Source organism: Pelobates fuscus, chromosome 3 (assembly GCF_036172605.1).
Source record: "Pelobates fuscus isolate aPelFus1 chromosome 3, aPelFus1.pri, whole genome shotgun sequence".
NCBI classification, from domain to species: domain Eukaryota; kingdom Metazoa; phylum Chordata; class Amphibia; order Anura; family Pelobatidae; genus Pelobates; species Pelobates fuscus.
This window is the reverse complement of record NC_086319.1, coordinates 218,368,360-218,386,897: the sequence shown is the minus strand read 5'-3', so window position 1 is coordinate 218,386,897 and position 18,538 is coordinate 218,368,360.

Sequence of the window (18,538 nt, the reverse complement as noted above, 5' to 3'; positions counted from 1 at the left end):
AAAATATTTATTTTTGATCTGGTAGACCTACAGTTTATAATGTGAAATCCTGTTTAATTTAAATATCTGCTGAAATACAATGTGAGTTCTTTTGTACTGTATTGCAGTACAAGGTGTGAAGTACATGTAAGTTTAAAGAATCTAGTTACAATAATTTACATTTATCACTGTGTGAAATCAAGTTATTTATTATCGCTGAAAAATCAGTAAAAAAAAGGATATAGATTTACCTTCACCTTGCTTATTTGTGTCATACAATTCTATAAAAAAACATTTTGAAAATATTACATTACAGTGTATGTGATACTCATTTTTTAGACATCCAGTTTGATGTAAATAATTTTTTTCTATATCAATCCAAAAAAATCTAATTATTTCTGATATCAAATAAAATTATTCATTACAACTAGGGAGGATGTAGTTTAAAAAGTACATTATTATTCCTAACGAACCTAACTTTTGACCTTTAACCAAAAATAAAATAAAACAGTATATTAGAAAATAAATTGTGTGCTACTTGTGTCTTTATGGATCTTGTTAGAACAAACTGTATACTTCTCTGTTTCAAACCAACTCATTTATTATTATTGAGTGTGCATTCAAATTAAAAATTACTTGACTTGATGTTTCTTGTGTTAAAGTGTGTTTGTTAGACACATGTCTTGGGCATACAGGTGCATCTAAAACATTATTTTTTATATCAAATTCAAAAATCTCATCAATTCGTCTTATCAAATACAATAATTTATTACAACTGCAGATGCAGTTTAAAAAAAATATTTATTTTTGATCTGGTAGACCTACAGTTTATAATGTGAAATCCATTTTAATTTAAATATCTGCTGAAATACAATGTGAGTTCTTTTGTACTGTATTGCAGTACAAGGTGTGAAGTACATGTAAGTTTAAAGAATCTAGTTACAATAATTTACATTTATCACTGTGTGAAATCAAGTTATTTATTATCGCTGAAAAATCAGTAAAAAAAAGGATATAGATTTACCTTCACCTTGCTTATTTGTGTCATACAATTCTATAAAAAAACATTTTGAAAATATTACATTACAGTGTATGTGATACTCATTTTTTAGACATCCAGTTTGATGTAAATATTTTTTTTCTATATCAATCCAAAAAAATCTAATTATTTCTGATATCAAATAAAATTATTCATTACAACTAGGGAGGATGTAGTTTAAAAAGTACATTATTATTCCTAACGAACCTAACTTTTGACCTTTAACCAAAAATAAAATAAAACAGTATATTAGAAAATAAATTGTGTGCTACTTGTGTCTTTATGGATCTTGTTAGAACAACTGTATACTTCTCTGTTTCAAACCAACTCATTTATTATTATTGAGTGTGCATTCAAATAAAAAATTACTTGACTTGATGTTTCTTGTGTTAAAGTGTGTTTGTTAGACACATGTCTTGGGCATACAGGTGCATCTAAAACATTATTTTTTATATCAAATTCAAAAATCTCATCAATTCGTCTTATCAAATACAATAATTTATTACAACTGCAGATGCAGTTTAAAAAAATATTTATTTTTGATCTGGTAGACCTACAGTTTATAATGTGAAATCCTGTTTAATTTAAATATCTGCTGAAATACAATGTGAGTTCTTTTGTACTGTATTGCAGTACAAGGTGTGAAGTACATGTAAGTTTAAAGAATCTAGTTACAATAATTTACATTTATCACTGTGTGAAATCAAGTTATTTATTATCGCTGAAAAATCAGTAAAAAAAAGGATATAGATTTACCTTCACCTTGCTTATTTGTGTCATACAATTCTATAAAAAAACATTTTGAAAATATTACATTACAGTGTATGTGATACTCATTTTTTAGACATCCAGTTTGATGTAAATACATTTTTTCTATATCAATCCAATAAATCTAATTATTTCTGATATCAAATAAAATTATTCATTACAACTAGGGAGGATGTAGTTTAAAAAAGTACATTATTATTCCTAACGAACCTAACTTTTGACCTTTAACCAAAAAGAAAATAAAACAGTACATTAGAAAATAAATTGTGTGCTACTTGTGTCTTTATGGATCTTGTTAGAACAAACTGTATTCTTCTCTGTTTCAAACCAACTCATTTATTATTATTATTGAGTGTGCATTCAAATAAAAAATTACTTGACTTGATGTTTCTTGTGTTAAAGTGTGTTTGTTAGACACATGTCTTGGGCATACAGGTGCATCTAAAACATTATTTTTTATATCAAATTCAAAAATCTCATCAATTCGTCTTATCAAATACAATAATTTATTACAACTGCAGATGCAGTTTAAAAAAATATTTATTTTTGATCTGGTAGACCTACAGTTTATAATGTAAAATCCTGTTTAATATAAATATCTGCTGAAATACAATGTGAGTTCTTTTGTACTGTATTGCAGTACAAGGTGTGAAGTACATGTAAGTTTAAAGAATCTAGTTACAATAATTTACATTTATCACTGTGTGAAATCAAGTTATTTATTATCGCTGAAAAATCAGTAAAAAAAAGGATATAGATTTACCTTCACCTTGCTTATTTGTGTCATACAATTCTATAAAAAAACATTTTGAAAATATTACATTACAGTGTATGTGATACTCATTTTTTAGACATCCAGTTTGATGTAAATACATTTTTTCTATATCAATCCAATAAATCTAATTATTTCTGATATCAAATAAAATTATTCATTACAACTAGGGAGGATGTAGTTTAAAAAAGTACATTATTATTCCTAACGAACCTAACTTTTGACCTTTAACAAAAAAGAAAATAAAACAGTATATTAGAAAATAAATTGTGTGCTACTTGTGTCTTTATGGATCTTGTTAGAACAAACTGTATTCTTCTCTGTTTCAAACCAACTCATTTATTATTATTGAGTGTGCATTCAAATAAAAAATTACTTGACTTGATGTTTCTTGTGTTAAATTGTGTTTGTTAGACACATGTCTTGGGCATACAGGTGCATCTAAAACATTATTTTTTATATCAAATTCAAAAATCTCATCAATTCGTCTTATCAAATACAATAATTTATTACAACTGCAGATGCAGTTTAAAAAAATATTTATTTTTGATCTGGTAGACCTACAGTTTATAATGTAAAATCCTGTTTAATATAAATATCTGCTGAAATACAATGTGAGTTCTTTTGTACTGTATTGCAGTACAAGGTGTGAAGTACATGTAAGTTTAAAGAATCTAGTTACAATAATTTACATTTATCACTGTGTGAAATCAAGTTATTTATTATCGCTGAAAAATCAGTAAAAAAAAGGATATAGATTTACCTTCACCTTGCTTATTTGTGTCATACAATTCTATAAAAAAACATTTTGAAAATATTACATTACAGTGTATGTGATACTCATTTTTTAGACATCCAGTTTGATGTAAATACATTTTTTCTATATCAATCCAATAAATCTAATTATTTCTGATATCAAATAAAATTATTCATTACAACTAGGGAGGATGTAGTTTAAAAAATTACATTATTATTCCTAACGAACCTAACTTTTGACCTTTAACCAAAAAGAATATAAAACAGTATATTAGAAAATAAATTGTGTGCTACTTGTGTCTTTATGGATCTTGTTAGAACAAACTGTATACTTCTCTGTTTCAAACCAACTCATTTATTATTATTGAGTGTGCATTCAAATTAAAAATTACTTGACTTGATGTTTCTTGTGTTAAAGTGTGTTTGTTAGACACATGTCTTGGACATACAGGTGCATCTAAAACATTATTTTTTATATCAAATTCAAAAATCTCATCAATTCGTCTTATCAAATACAATAATTTATTACAACTGCAGATGCAGTTTAAAAAATATTTATTTTTGATCTGGTAGACCTACAGTTTATAATGTAAAATCCTGTTTAATTTAAATATCTGCTGAAATACAATGTGAGTTCTTTTGTACTGTATTGCAGTACAAGGTGTGAAGTACATGTAAGTTTAAAGAATCTAGTTACAATAATTTACATTTATCACTGTGTGAAATCAAGTTATTTATTATCGCTGAAAAATCAGTAAAAAAAAGGATATAGATTTACCTTCACCTTGCTTATTTGTGTCATACAATTCTATAAAAAAACATTTTGAAAATATTACATTACAGTGTATGTGATACTCATTTTTTAGACATCCAGTTTGATGTAAATACATTTTTTCTATATCAATCCAATAAATCTAATTATTTCTGATATCAAATAAAATTATTCATTACAACTAGGGAGGATGTAGTTTAAAAAAGTACATTATTATTCCTAACGAACCTAACTTTTGACCTTTAACAAAAAAGAAAATAAAACAGTATATTAGAAAATAAATTGTGTGCTACTTGTGTCTTTATGGATCTTGTTAGAACAAACTGTATTCTTCTCTGTTTCAAACCAACTCATTTATTATTATTGAGTGTGCATTCAAATAAAAAATTACTTGACTTGATGTTTCTTGTGTTAAATTGTGTTTGTTAGACACATGTCTTGGGCATACAGGTGCATCTAAAACATTATTTTTTATATCAAATTCAAAAATCTCATCAATTCGTCTTATCAAATACAATAATTTATTACAACTGCAGATGCAGTTTAAAAAAATATTTATTTTTGATCTGGTAGACCTACAGTTTATAATGTAAAATCCTGTTTAATATAAATATCTGCTGAAATACAATGTGAGTTCTTTTGTACTGTATTGCAGTACAAGGTGTGAAGTACATGTAAGTTTAAAGAATCTAGTTACAATAATTTACATTTATCACTGTGTGAAATCAAGTTATTTATTATCGCTGAAAAATCAGTAAAAAAAAGGATATAGATTTACCTTCACCTTGCTTATTTGTGTCATACAATTCTATAAAAAAACATTTTGAAAATATTACATTACAGTGTATGTGATACTCATTTTTTAGACATCCAGTTTGATGTAAATACATTTTTTCTATATCAATCCAATAAATCTAATTATTTCTGATATCAAATAAAATTATTCATTACAACTAGGGAGGATGTAGTTTAAAAAATTACATTATTATTCCTAACGAACCTAACTTTTGACCTTTAACCAAAAAGAATATAAAACAGTATATTAGAAAATAAATTGTGTGCTACTTGTGTCTTTATGGATCTTGTTAGAACAAACTGTATACTTCTCTGTTTCAAACCAACTCATTTATTATTATTGAGTGTGCATTCAAATTAAAAATTACTTGACTTGATGTTTCTTGTGTTAAAGTGTGTTTGTTAGACACATGTCTTGGACATACAGGTGCATCTAAAACATTATTTTTTATATCAAATTCAAAAATCTCATCAATTCGTCTTATCAAATACAATAATTTATTACAACTGCAGATGCAGTTTAAAAAATATTTATTTTTGATCTGGTAGACCTACAGTTTATAATGTAAAATCCTGTTTAATTTAAATATCTGCTGAAATACAATGTGAGTTCTTTTGTACTGTATTGCAGTACAAGGTGTGAAGTACATGTAAGTTTAAAGAATCTAGTTACAATAATTTACATTTATCACTGTGTGAAATCAAGTTATTTATTATCGCTGAAAAATCAGTAAAAAAAAGGATATAGATTTACCTTCACCTTGCTTATTTGTGTCATACAATTCTATAAAAAAACATTTTGAAAATATTACATTACAGTGTATGTGATACTCATTTTTTAGACATCCAGTTTGATGTAAATACATTTTTTCTATATCAATCCAATAAATCTAATTATTTCTGATATCAAATAAAATTATTCATTACAACTAGGGAGGATGTAGTTTAAAAAAGTACATTATTATTCCTAACGAACCTAACTTTTGACCTTTAACCAAAAAGAAAATAAAACAGTATATTAGAAAATAAATTGTGTGCTACTTGTGTCTTTATGGATCTTGTTAGAACAAACTGTATACTTCTCTGTTTCAAACCAACTCATTTATTATTATTGAGTGTGCATTCAAATTAAAAATTACTTGACTTGATGTTTCTTGTGTTAAAGTGTGTTTGTTAGACACATGTCTTGGACATACAGGTGCATCTAAAACATTATTTTTTATATCAAATTCAAAAATCTCATCAATTCGTCTTATCAAATACAATAATTTATTACAACTGCAGATGCAGTTTAAAAAAATATTTATTTTTGATCTGGTAGACCTACAGTTTATAATGTAAAATCCTGTTTAATTTAAATATCTGCTGAAATACAATGTGAGTTCTTTTGTACTGTATTGCAGTACAAGGTGTGAAGTACATGTAAGTTTAAAGAATCTAGTTACAATAATTTACATTTATCACTGTGTGAAATCAAGTTATTTATTATCGCTGAAAAATCAGTAAAAAAAAGGATATAGATTTACCTTCACCTTGCTTATTTGTGTCATACAATTCTATAAAAAAACATTTTGAAAATATTACATTACAGTGTATGTGATACTCATTTTTTAGACATCCAGTTTGATGTAAATACATTTTTTCTATATCAATCCAATAAATCTAATTATTTCTGATATCAAATAAAATTATTCATTACAACTAGGGAGGATGTAGTTTAAAAAATTACATTATTATTCCTAACGAACCTAACTTTTGACCTTTAACCAAAAAGAATATAAAACAGTATATTAGAAAATAAATTGTGTGCTACTTGTGTCTTTATGGATCTTGTTAGAACAAACTGTATTCTTCTCTGTTTCAAACCAACTCATTTATTATTATTGAGTGTGCATTCAAATAAAAAATTACTTGACTTGATGTTTCTTGTGTTAAAGTGTGTTTGTTAGACACATGTCTTGGGCATACAGGTGCATCTAAAACATTATTTTTTATATCAAATTCAAAAATCTCATCAATTCGTCTTATCAAATACAATAATTTATTACAACTGCAGATGCAGTTTAAAAAAAATATTTATTTTTGATCTGGTAGACCTACAGTTTATAATGTGAAATCCTGTTTAATTTAAATATCTGCTGAAATACAATGTGAGTTCTTTTGTACTGTATTGCAGTACAAGGTGTGAAGTACATGTAAGTTTAAAGAATCTAGTTACAATAATTTACATTTATCACTGTGTGAAATCAAGTTATTTATTATCGCTGAAAAATCTGTAAAAAAAAGGATATAGATTTACCTTCACCTTGCTTATTTGTGTCATACAATTCTATAAAAAAACATTTTGAAAATATTACATTACAGTGTATGTGATACTCATTTTTTAGACATCCAGTTTGATGTAAATAATTTTTTTCTATATCAATCCAAAAAAATCTAATTATTTCTGATATCAAATAAAATTATTCATTACAACTAGGGAGGATGTAGTTTAAAAAGTACATTATTATTCCTAACGAACCTAACTTTTGACCTTTAACCAAAAATAAAATAAAACAGTATATTAGAAAATAAATTGTGTGCTACTTGTGTCTTTATGGATCTTGTTAGAACAAACTGTATACTTCTCTGTTTCAAACCAACTCATTTATTATTATTGAGTGTGCATTCAAATAAAAAATTACTTGACTTGATGTTTCTTGTGTTAAAGTGTGTTTGTTAGACACATGTCTTGGGCATACAGGTGCATCTAAAACATTATTTTTTATATCAAATTCAAAAATCTCATCAATTCGTCTTATCAAATACAATAATTTATTACAACTGCAGATGCAGTTTAAAAAAAATATTTATTTTTGATCTGGTAGACCTACAGTTTATAATGTGAAATCCTGTTTAATTTAAATATCTGCTGAAATACAATGTGAGTTCTTTTGTACTGTATTGCAGTACAAGGTGTGAAGTACATGTAAGTTTAAAGAATCTAGTTACAATAATTTACATTTATCACTGTGTGAAATCAAGTTATTTATTATCGCTGAAAAATCAGTAAAAAAAAGGATATAGATTTACCTTCACCTTGCTTATTTGTGTCATACAATTCTATAAAAAAACATTTTGAAAATATTACATTACAGTGTATGTGATACTCATTTTTTAGACATCCAGTTTGATGTAAATAATTTTTTTCTATATCAATCCAAAAAAATCTAATTATTTCTGATATCAAATAAAATTATTCATTACAACTAGGGAGGATGTAGTTTAAAAAGTACATTATTATTCCTAACGAACCTAACTTTTGACCTTTAACCAAAAATAAAATAAAACAGTATATTAGAAAATAAATTGTGTGCTACTTGTGTCTTTATGGATCTTGTTAGAACAAACTGTATACTTCTCTGTTTCAAACCAACTAATTTATTATTATTGAGTGTGCATTCAAATAAAAAATTACTTGACTTGATGTTTCTTGTGTTAAAGTGTGTTTGTTAGACACATGTCTTGGGCATACAGGTGCATCTAAAACATTATTTTTTATATCAAATTCAAAAATCTCATCAATTCGTCTTATCAAATACAATAATTTATTACAACTGCAGATGCAGTTTAAAAAAATATTTATTTTTGATCTGGTAGACCTACAGTTTATAATGTGAAATCCTGTTTAATTTAAATATCTGCTGAAATACAATGTGAGTTCTTTTGTACTGTATTGCAGTACAAGGTGTGAAGTACATGTAAGTTTAAAGAATCTAGTTACAATAATTTACATTTATCACTGTGTGAAATCAAGTTATTTATTATCGCTGAAAAATCAGTAAAAAAAAGGATATAGATTTACCTTCACCTTGCTTATTTGTGTCATACAATTCTATAAAAAAACATTTTGAAAATATTACATTACAGTGTATGTGATACTCATTTTTTAGACATCCAGTTTGATGTAAATAAATTTTTTCTATATCAATCCAATAAATCTAATTATTTCTGATATCAAATAAAATTATTCATTACAACTAGGGAGGATGTAGTTTAAAAAAGTACATTATTATTCCTAACGAACCTAACTTTTGACCTTTAACCAAAAAGAAAATAAAACAGTACATTAGAAAATAAATTGTGTGCTACTTGTGTCTTTATGGATCTTGTTAGAACAAACTGTATTCTTCTCTGTTTCAAACCAACTCATTTATTATTATTATTGAGTGTGCATTCAAATAAAAAAATACTTGACTTGATGTTTCTTGTGTTAAAGTGTGTTTGTTAGACACATGTCTTGGGCATACAGGTGCATCTAAAACATTATTTTTTATATCAAATTCAAAAATCTCATCAATTCATCTTATCAAATACAATAATTTATTACAACTGCAGATGCAGTTTAAAAAAATATTTATTTTTGATCTGGTAGACCTACAGTTTATAATGTAAAATCCTGTTTAATATAAATATCTGCTGAAATACAATGTGAGTTCTTTTGTACTGTATTGCAGTACAAGGTGTGAAGTACATGTAAGTTTAAAGAATCTAGTTACAATAATTTACATTTATCACTGTGTGAAATCAAGTTATTTATTATCGCTGAAAAATCAGTAAAAAAAAGGATATAGATTTACCTTCACCTTGCTTATTTGTGTCATACAATTCTATAAAAAAACATTTTGAAAATATTACATTACAGTGTATGTGATACTCATTTTTTAGACATCCAGTTTGATGTAAATACATTTTTTCTATATCAATCCAATAAATCTAATTATTTCTGATATCAAATAAAATTATTCATTACAACTAGGGAGGATGTAGTTTAAAAAAGTACATTATTATTCCTAACGAACCTAACTTTTGACCTTTAACAAAAAAGAAAATAAAACAGTATATTAGAAAATAAATTGTGTGCTACTTGTGTCTTTATGGATCTTGTTAGAACAAACTGTATTCTTCTCTGTTTCAAACCAACTCATTTATTATTATTGAGTGTGCATTCAAATAAAAAATTACTTGACTTGATGTTTCTTGTGTTAAAGTGTGTTTGTTAGACACATGTCTTGGGCATACAGGTGCATCTAAAACATTATTTTTTATATCAAATTCAAAAATCTCATCAATTCGTCTTATCAAATACAATAATTTATTACAACTGCAGATGCAGTTTAAAAAAATATTTATTTTTGATCTGGTAGACCTACAGTTTATAATGTAAAATCCTGTTTAATTTAAATATCTGCTGAAATACAATGTGAGTTCTTTTGTACTGTATTGCAGTACAAGGTGTGAAGTACATGTAAGTTTAAAGAATCTAGTTACAATAATTTACATTTATCACTGTGTGAAATCAAGTTATTTATTATCGCTGAAAAATCAGTAAAAAAAAGGATATAGATTTACCTTCACCTTGCTTATTTGTGTCATACAATTCTATAAAAAAACATTTTGAAAATATTACATTACAGTGTATGTGATACTCATTTTTTAGACATCCAGTTTGATGTAAATACATTTTTTCTATATCAATCCAATAAATCTAATTATTTCTGATATCAAATAAAATTATTCATTACAACTAGGGAGGATGTAGTTTAAAAAAGTACATTATTATTCCTAACGAACCTAACTTTTGACCTTTAACAAAAAAGAAAATAAAACAGTATATTAGAAAATAAATTGTGTGCTACTTGTGTCTTTATGGATCTTGTTAGAACAAACTGTATTCTTCTCTGTTTCAAACCAACTCATTTATTATTATTGAGTGTGCATTCAAATAAAAAATTACTTGACTTGATGTTTCTTGTGTTAAAGTGTGTTTGTTAGACACATGTCTTGGACATACAGGTGCATCTAAAACATTATTTTTTATATCAAATTCAAAAATCTCATCAATTCGTCTTATCAAATACAATAATTTATTACAACTGCAGATGCAGTTTAAAAAAATATTTATTTTTGATCTGGTAGACCTACAGTTTATAATGTAAAATCCTGTTTAATTTAAATATCTGCTGAAATACAATGTGAGTTCTTTTGTACTGTATTGCAGTACAAGGTGTGAAGTACATGTAAGTTTAAAGAATCTAGTTACAATAATTTACATTTATCACTGTGTGAAATCAAGTTATTTATTATCGCTGAAAAATCAGTAAAAAAAAGGATATAGATTTACCTTCACCTTGCTTATTTGTGTCATACAATTCTATAAAAAAACATTTTGAAAATATTACATTACAGTGTATGTGATACTCATTTTTTAGACATCCAGTTTGATGTAAATACATTTTTTCTATATCAATCCAATAAATCTAATTATTTCTGATATCAAATAAAATTATTCATTACAACTAGGGAGGATGTAGTTTAAAAAAGTACATTATTATTCCTAACGAACCTAACTTTTGACCTTTAACCAAAAAGAAAATAAAACAGTATATTAGAAAATAAATTGTGTGCTACTTGTGTCTTTATGGATCTTGTTAGAACAAACTGTATACTTCTCTGTTTCAAACCAACTCATTTATTATTATTGAGTGTGCATTCAAATTAAAAATTACTTGACTTGATGTTTCTTGTGTTAAAGTGTGTTTGTTAGACACATGTCTTGGACATACAGGTGCATCTAAAACATTATTTTTTATATCAAATTCAAAAATCTCATCAATTCGTCTTATCAAATACAATAATTTATTACAACTGCAGATGCAGTTTAAAAAAATATTTATTTTTGATCTGGTAGACCTACAGTTTATAATGTAAAATCCTGTTTAATTTAAATATCTGCTGAAATACAATGTGAGTTCTTTTGTACTGTATTGCAGTACAAGGTGTGAAGTACATGTAAGTTTAAAGAATCTAGTTACAATAATTTACATTTATCACTGTGTGAAATCAAGTTATTTATTATCGCTGAAAAATCAGTAAAAAAAAGGATATAGATTTACCTTCACCTTGCTTATTTGTGTCATACAATTCTATAAAAAAACATTTTGAAAATATTACATTACAGTGTATGTGATACTCATTTTTTAGACATCCAGTTTGATGTAAATAAATTTTTTCTATATCAATCCAATAAATCTAATTATTTCTGATATCAAATAAAATTATTCATTACAACTAGGGAGGATGTAGTTTAAAAAAGTACATTATTATTCCTAACGAACCTAACTTTTGACCTTTAACCAAAAAGAAAATAAAACAGTACATTAGAAAATAAATTGTGTGCTACTTGTGTCTTTATGGATCTTGTTAGAACAAACTGTATTCTTCTCTGTTTCAAACCAACTCATTTATTATTATTATTGAGTGTGCATTCAAATTAAAAATTACTTGACTTGATGTTTCTTGTGTTAAAGTGTGTTTGTTAGACACATGTCTTGGGCATACAGGTGCATCTAAAACATTATTTTTTATATCAAATTCAAAAATCTCATCAATTCGTCTTATCAAATACAATAATTTATTACAACTGCAGATGCAGTTTAAAAAAATATTTATTTTTGATCTGGTAGACCTACAGTTTATAATGTAAAATCCTGTTTAATTTAAATATCTGCTGAAATACAATGTGAGTTCTTTTGTACTGTATTGCAGTACAAGGTGTGAAGTACATGTAAGTTTAAAGAATCTAGTTACAATAATTTACATTTATCACTGTGTGAAATCAAGTTATTTATTATCGCTGAAAAATCAGTAAAAAAAAGGATATAGATTTACCTTCACCTTGCTTATTTGTGTCATACAATTCTATAAAAAAACATTTTGAAAATATTACATTACAGTGTATGTGATACTCATTTTTTAGACATCCAGTTTGATGTAAATAATTTTTTTCTATATCAATCCAAAAAAATCTAATTATTTCTGATATCAAATAAAATTATTCATTACAACTAGGGAGGATGTAGTTTAAAAAGTACATTATTATTCCTAACGAACCTAACTTTTGACCTTTAACCAAAAATAAAATAAAACAGTATATTAGAAAATAAATTGTGTGCTACTTGTGTCTTTATGGATCTTGTTAGAACAAACTGTATACTTCTCTGTTTCAAACCAACTAATTTATTATTATTGAGTGTGCATTCAAATAAAAAATTACTTGACTTGATGTTTCTTGTGTTAAAGTGTGTTTGTTAGACACATGTCTTGGGCATACAGGTGCATCTAAAACATTATTTTTTATATCAAATTCAAAAATCTCATCAATTCGTCTTATCAAATACAATAATTTATTACAACTGCAGATGCAGTTTAAAAAAATATTTATTTTTGATCTGGTAGACCTACAGTTTATAATGTGAAATCCTGTTTAATTTAAATATCTGCTGAAATACAATGTGAGTTCTTTTGTACTGTATTGCAGTACAAGGTGTGAAGTACATGTAAGTTTAAAGAATCTAGTTACAATAATTTACATTTATCACTGTGTGAAATCAAGTTATTTATTATCGCTGAAAAATCTGTAAAAAAAAGGATATAGATTTACCTTCACCTTGCTTATTTGTGTCATACAATTCTATAAAAAAACATTTTGAAAATATTACATTACAGTGTATGTGATACTCATTTTTTAGACATCCAGTTTGATGTAAATAAATTTTTTCTATATCAATCCAATAAATCTAATTATTTCTGATATCAAATAAAATTATTCATTACAACTAGGGAGGATGTAGTTTAAAAAAGTACATTATTATTCCTAACGAACCTAACTTTTGACCTTTAACCAAAAAGAAAATAAAACAGTACATTAGAAAATAAATTGTGTGCTACTTGTGTCTTTATGGATCTTGTTAGAACAAACTGTATTCTTCTCTGTTTCAAACCAACTCATTTATTATTATTATTGAGTGTGCATTCAAATAAAAAATTACTTGACTTGATGTTTCTTGTGTTAAAGTGTGTTTGTTAGACACATGTCTTGGGCATACAGGTGCATCTAAAACATTATTTTTTATATCAAATTCAAAAATCTCATCAATTCGTCTTATCAAATACAATAATTTATTACAACTGCAGATGCAGTTTAAAAAAATATTTATTTTTGATCTGGTAGACCTACAGTTTATAATGTAAAATCCTGTTTAATATAAATATCTGCTGAAATACAATGTGAGTTCTTTTGTACTGTATTGCAGTACAAGGTGTGAAGTACATGTAAGTTTAAAGAATCTAGTTACAATAATTTACATTTATCACTGTGTGAAATCAAGTTATTTATTATCGCTGAAAAATCAGTAAAAAAAAGGATATAGATTTACCTTCACCTTGCTTATTTGTGTCATACAATTCTATAAAAAAACATTTTGAAAATATTACATTACAGTGTATGTGATACTCATTTTTTAGACATCCAGTTTGATGTAAATACATTTTTTCTATATCAATCCAATAAATCTAATTATTTCTGATATCAAATAAAATTATTCATTACAACTAGGGAGGATGTAGTTTAAAAAAGTACATTATTATTCCTAACGAACCTAACTTTTGACCTTTAACAAAAAAGAAAATAAAACAGTATATTAGAAAATAAATTGTGTGCTACTTGTGTCTTTATGGATCTTGTTAGAACAAACTGTATTCTTCTCTGTTTCAAACCAACTCATTTATTATTATTGAGTGTGCATTCAAATAAAAAATTACTTGACTTGATGTTTCTTGTGTTAAAGTGTGTTTGTTAGACACATGTCTTGGGCATACAGGTGCATCTAAAACATTATTTTTTATATCAAATTCAAAAATCTCATCAATTCGTCTTATCAAATACAATAATTTATTACAACTGCAGATGCAGTTTAAAAAAATATTTATTTTTGATCTGGTAGACCTACAGTTTATAATGTAAAATCCTGTTTAATTTAAATATCTGCTGAAATACAATGTGAGTTCTTTTGTACTGTATTGCAGTACAAGGTGTGAAGTACATGTAAGTTTAAAGAATCTAGTTACAATAATTTACATTTATCACTGTGTGAAATCAAGTTATTTATTATCGCTGAAAAATCAGTAAAAAAAAGGATATAGATTTACCTTCACCTTGCTTATTTGTGTCATACAATTCTATAAAAAAACATTTTGAAAATATTACATTACAGTGTATGTGATACTCATTTTTTAGACATCCAGTTTGATGTAAATACATTTTTTCTATATCAATCCAATAAATCTAATTATTTCTGATATCAAATAAAATTATTCATTACAACTAGGGAGGATGTAGTTTAAAAAAGTACATTATTATTCCTAACGAACCTAACTTTTGACCTTTAACAAAAAAGAAAATAAAACAGTATATTAGAAAATAAATTGTGTGCTACTTGTGTCTTTATGGATCTTGTTAGAACAAACTGTATTCTTCTCTGTTTCAAACCAACTCATTTATTATTATTGAGTGTGCATTCAAATAAAAAATTACTTGACTTGATGTTTCTTGTGTTAAAGTGTGTTTGTTAGACACATGTCTTGGACATACAGGTGCATCTAAAACATTATTTTTTATATCAAATTCAAAAATCTCATCAATTCGTCTTATCAAATACAATAATTTATTACAACTGCAGATGCAGTTTAAAAAAATATTTATTTTTGATCTGGTAGACCTACAGTTTATAATGTAAAATCCTGTTTAATTTAAATATCTGCTGAAATACAATGTGAGTTCTTTTGTACTGTATTGCAGTACAAGGTGTGAAGTACATGTAAGTTTAAAGAATCTAGTTACAATAATTTACATTTATCACTGTGTGAAATCAAGTTATTTATTATCGCTGAAAAATCAGTAAAAAAAAGGATATAGATTTACCTTCACCTTGCTTATTTGTGTCATACAATTCTATAAAAAAACATTTTGAAAATATTACATTACAGTGTATGTGATACTCATTTTTTAGACATCCAGTTTGATGTAAATACATTTTTTCTATATCAATCCAATAAATCTAATTATTTCTGATATCAAATAAAATTATTCATTACAACTAGGGAGGATGTAGTTTAAAAAAGTACATTATTATTCCTAACGAACCTAACTTTTGACCTTTAACCAAAAAGAAAATAAAACAGTATATTAGAAAATAAATTGTGTGCTAATTGTGTCTTTATGGATCTTGTTAGAACAAACTGTATACTTCTCTGTTTCAAACCAACTCATTTATTATTATTGAGTGTGCATTCAAATAAAAAATTACTTGACTTGATGTTTCTTGTGTTAAAGTGTGTTTGTTAGACACATGTCTTGGACATACAGGTGCATCTAAAACATTATTTTTTATATCAAATTCAAAAATCTCATCAATTCGTCTTATCAAATACAATAATTTATTACAACTGCAGATGCAGTTTAAAAAAATATTTATTTTTGATCTGGTAGACCTACAGTTTATAATGTAAAATCCTGTTTAATTTAAATATCTGCTGAAATACAATGTGAGTTCTTTTGTACTGTATTGCAGTACAAGGTGTGAAGTACATGTAAGTTTAAAGAATCTAGTTACAATAATTTACATTTATCACTGTGTGAAATCAAGTTATTTATTATCGCTGAAAAATCAGTAAAAAAAAGGATATAGATTTACCTTCACCTTGCTTATTTGTGTCATACAATTCTATAAAAAAACATTTTGAAAATATTACATTACAGTGTATGTGATACTCATTTTTTAGACATCCAGTTTGATGTAAATACATTTTTTCTATATCAATCCAATAAATCTAATTATTTCTGATATCAAATAAAATTATTCATTACAACTAGGGAGGATGTAGTTTAAAAAAGTACATTATTATTCCTAACGAACCTAACTTTTGACCTTTAACCAAAAAGAAAATAAAACAGTATATTAGAAAATAAATTGTGTGCTACTTGTGTCTTTATGGATCTTGTTAGAACAAACTGTATACTTCTCTGTTTCAAACCAACTCATTTATTATTATTGAGTGTGCATTCAAATTAAAAATTACTTGACTTGATGTTTCTTGTGTTAAAGTGTGTTTGTTAGACACATGTCTTGGACATACAGGTGCATCTAAAACATTATTTTTTATATCAAATTCAAAAATCTCATCAATTCGTCTTATCAAATACAATAATTTATTACAACTGCAGATGCAGTTTAAAAAAATATTTATTTTTGATCTGGTAGACCTACAGTTTATAATGTAAAATCCTGTTTAATTTAAATATCTGCTGAAATACAATGTGAGTTCTTTTGTACTGTATTGCAGTACAAGGTGTGAAGTACATGTAAGTTTAAAGAATCTAGTTACAATAATTTACATTTATCACTGTGTGAAATCAAGTTATTTATTATCGCTGAAAAATCAGTAAAAAAAAGGATATAGATTTACCTTCACCTTGCTTATTTGTGTCATACAATTCTATAAAAAAACATTTTGAAAATATTACATTACAGTGTATGTGATACTCATTTTTTAGACATCCAGTTTGATGTAAATAAATGTTTTCTATATCAATCCAATAAATCTAATTATTTCTGATATCAAATAAAATTATTCATTACAACTAGGGAGGATGTAGTTTAAAAAATTACATTATTATTCCTAACGAACCTAACTTTTGACCTTTAACCAAAAAGAATATAAAACAGTATATTAGAAAATAAATTGTGTGCTACTTGTGTCTTTATGGATCTTGTTAGAACAAACTGTATTCTTCTCTGTTTCAAACCAACTCATTTATTATTATTGAGTGTGCATTCAAATAAAAAATTACTTGACTTGATGTTTCTTGTGTTAAAGTGTGTTTGTTAGACACATGTCTTGGGCATACAGGTGCATCTAAAACATTAATTTTTATATCAAATTCAAAAATCTCATCAATTCGTCTTATCAAATACAATAATTTATTACAACTGCAGATGCAGTTTAAAAAAATATTTATTTTTGATCTGGTAGACCTACAGTTTATAATGTAAAATCCTGTTTAATATAAATATCTGCTGAAATACAATGTGAGTTCTTTTGTACTGTATTGCAGTACAAGGTGTGAAGTACATGTAAGTTTAAAGAATCTAGTTACAATAATTTACATTTATCACTGTGTGAAATCAAGTTATTTATTATCGCTGAAAAATCAGTAAAAAAAAGGATATAGATTTACCTTCACCTTGCTTATTTGTGTCATACAATTCTATAAAAAAACATTTTGAAAATATTACATTACAGTGTATGTGATACTCATTTTTTAGACATCCAGTTTGATGTAAATACATTTTTTCTATATCAATCCAATAAATCTAATTATTTCTGATATCAAATAAAATTATTCATTACAACTAGGGAGGATGTAGTTTAAAAAAGTACATTATTATTCCTAACGAACCTAACTTTTGACCTTTAACAAAAAAGAAAATAAAACAGTATATTAGAAAATAAATTGTGTGCTACTTGTGTCTTTATGGATCTTGTTAGAACAAACTGTATTCTTCTCTGTTTCAAACCAACTCATTTATTATTATTGAGTGTGCATTCAAATAAAAAATTACTTGACTTGATGTTTCTTGTGTTAAAGTGTGTTTGTTAGACACATGTCTTGGGCATACAGGTGCATCTAAAACATTATTTTTTATATCAAATTCAAAAATCTCATCAATTCGTCTTATCAAATACAATAATTTATTACAACTGCAGATGCAGTTTA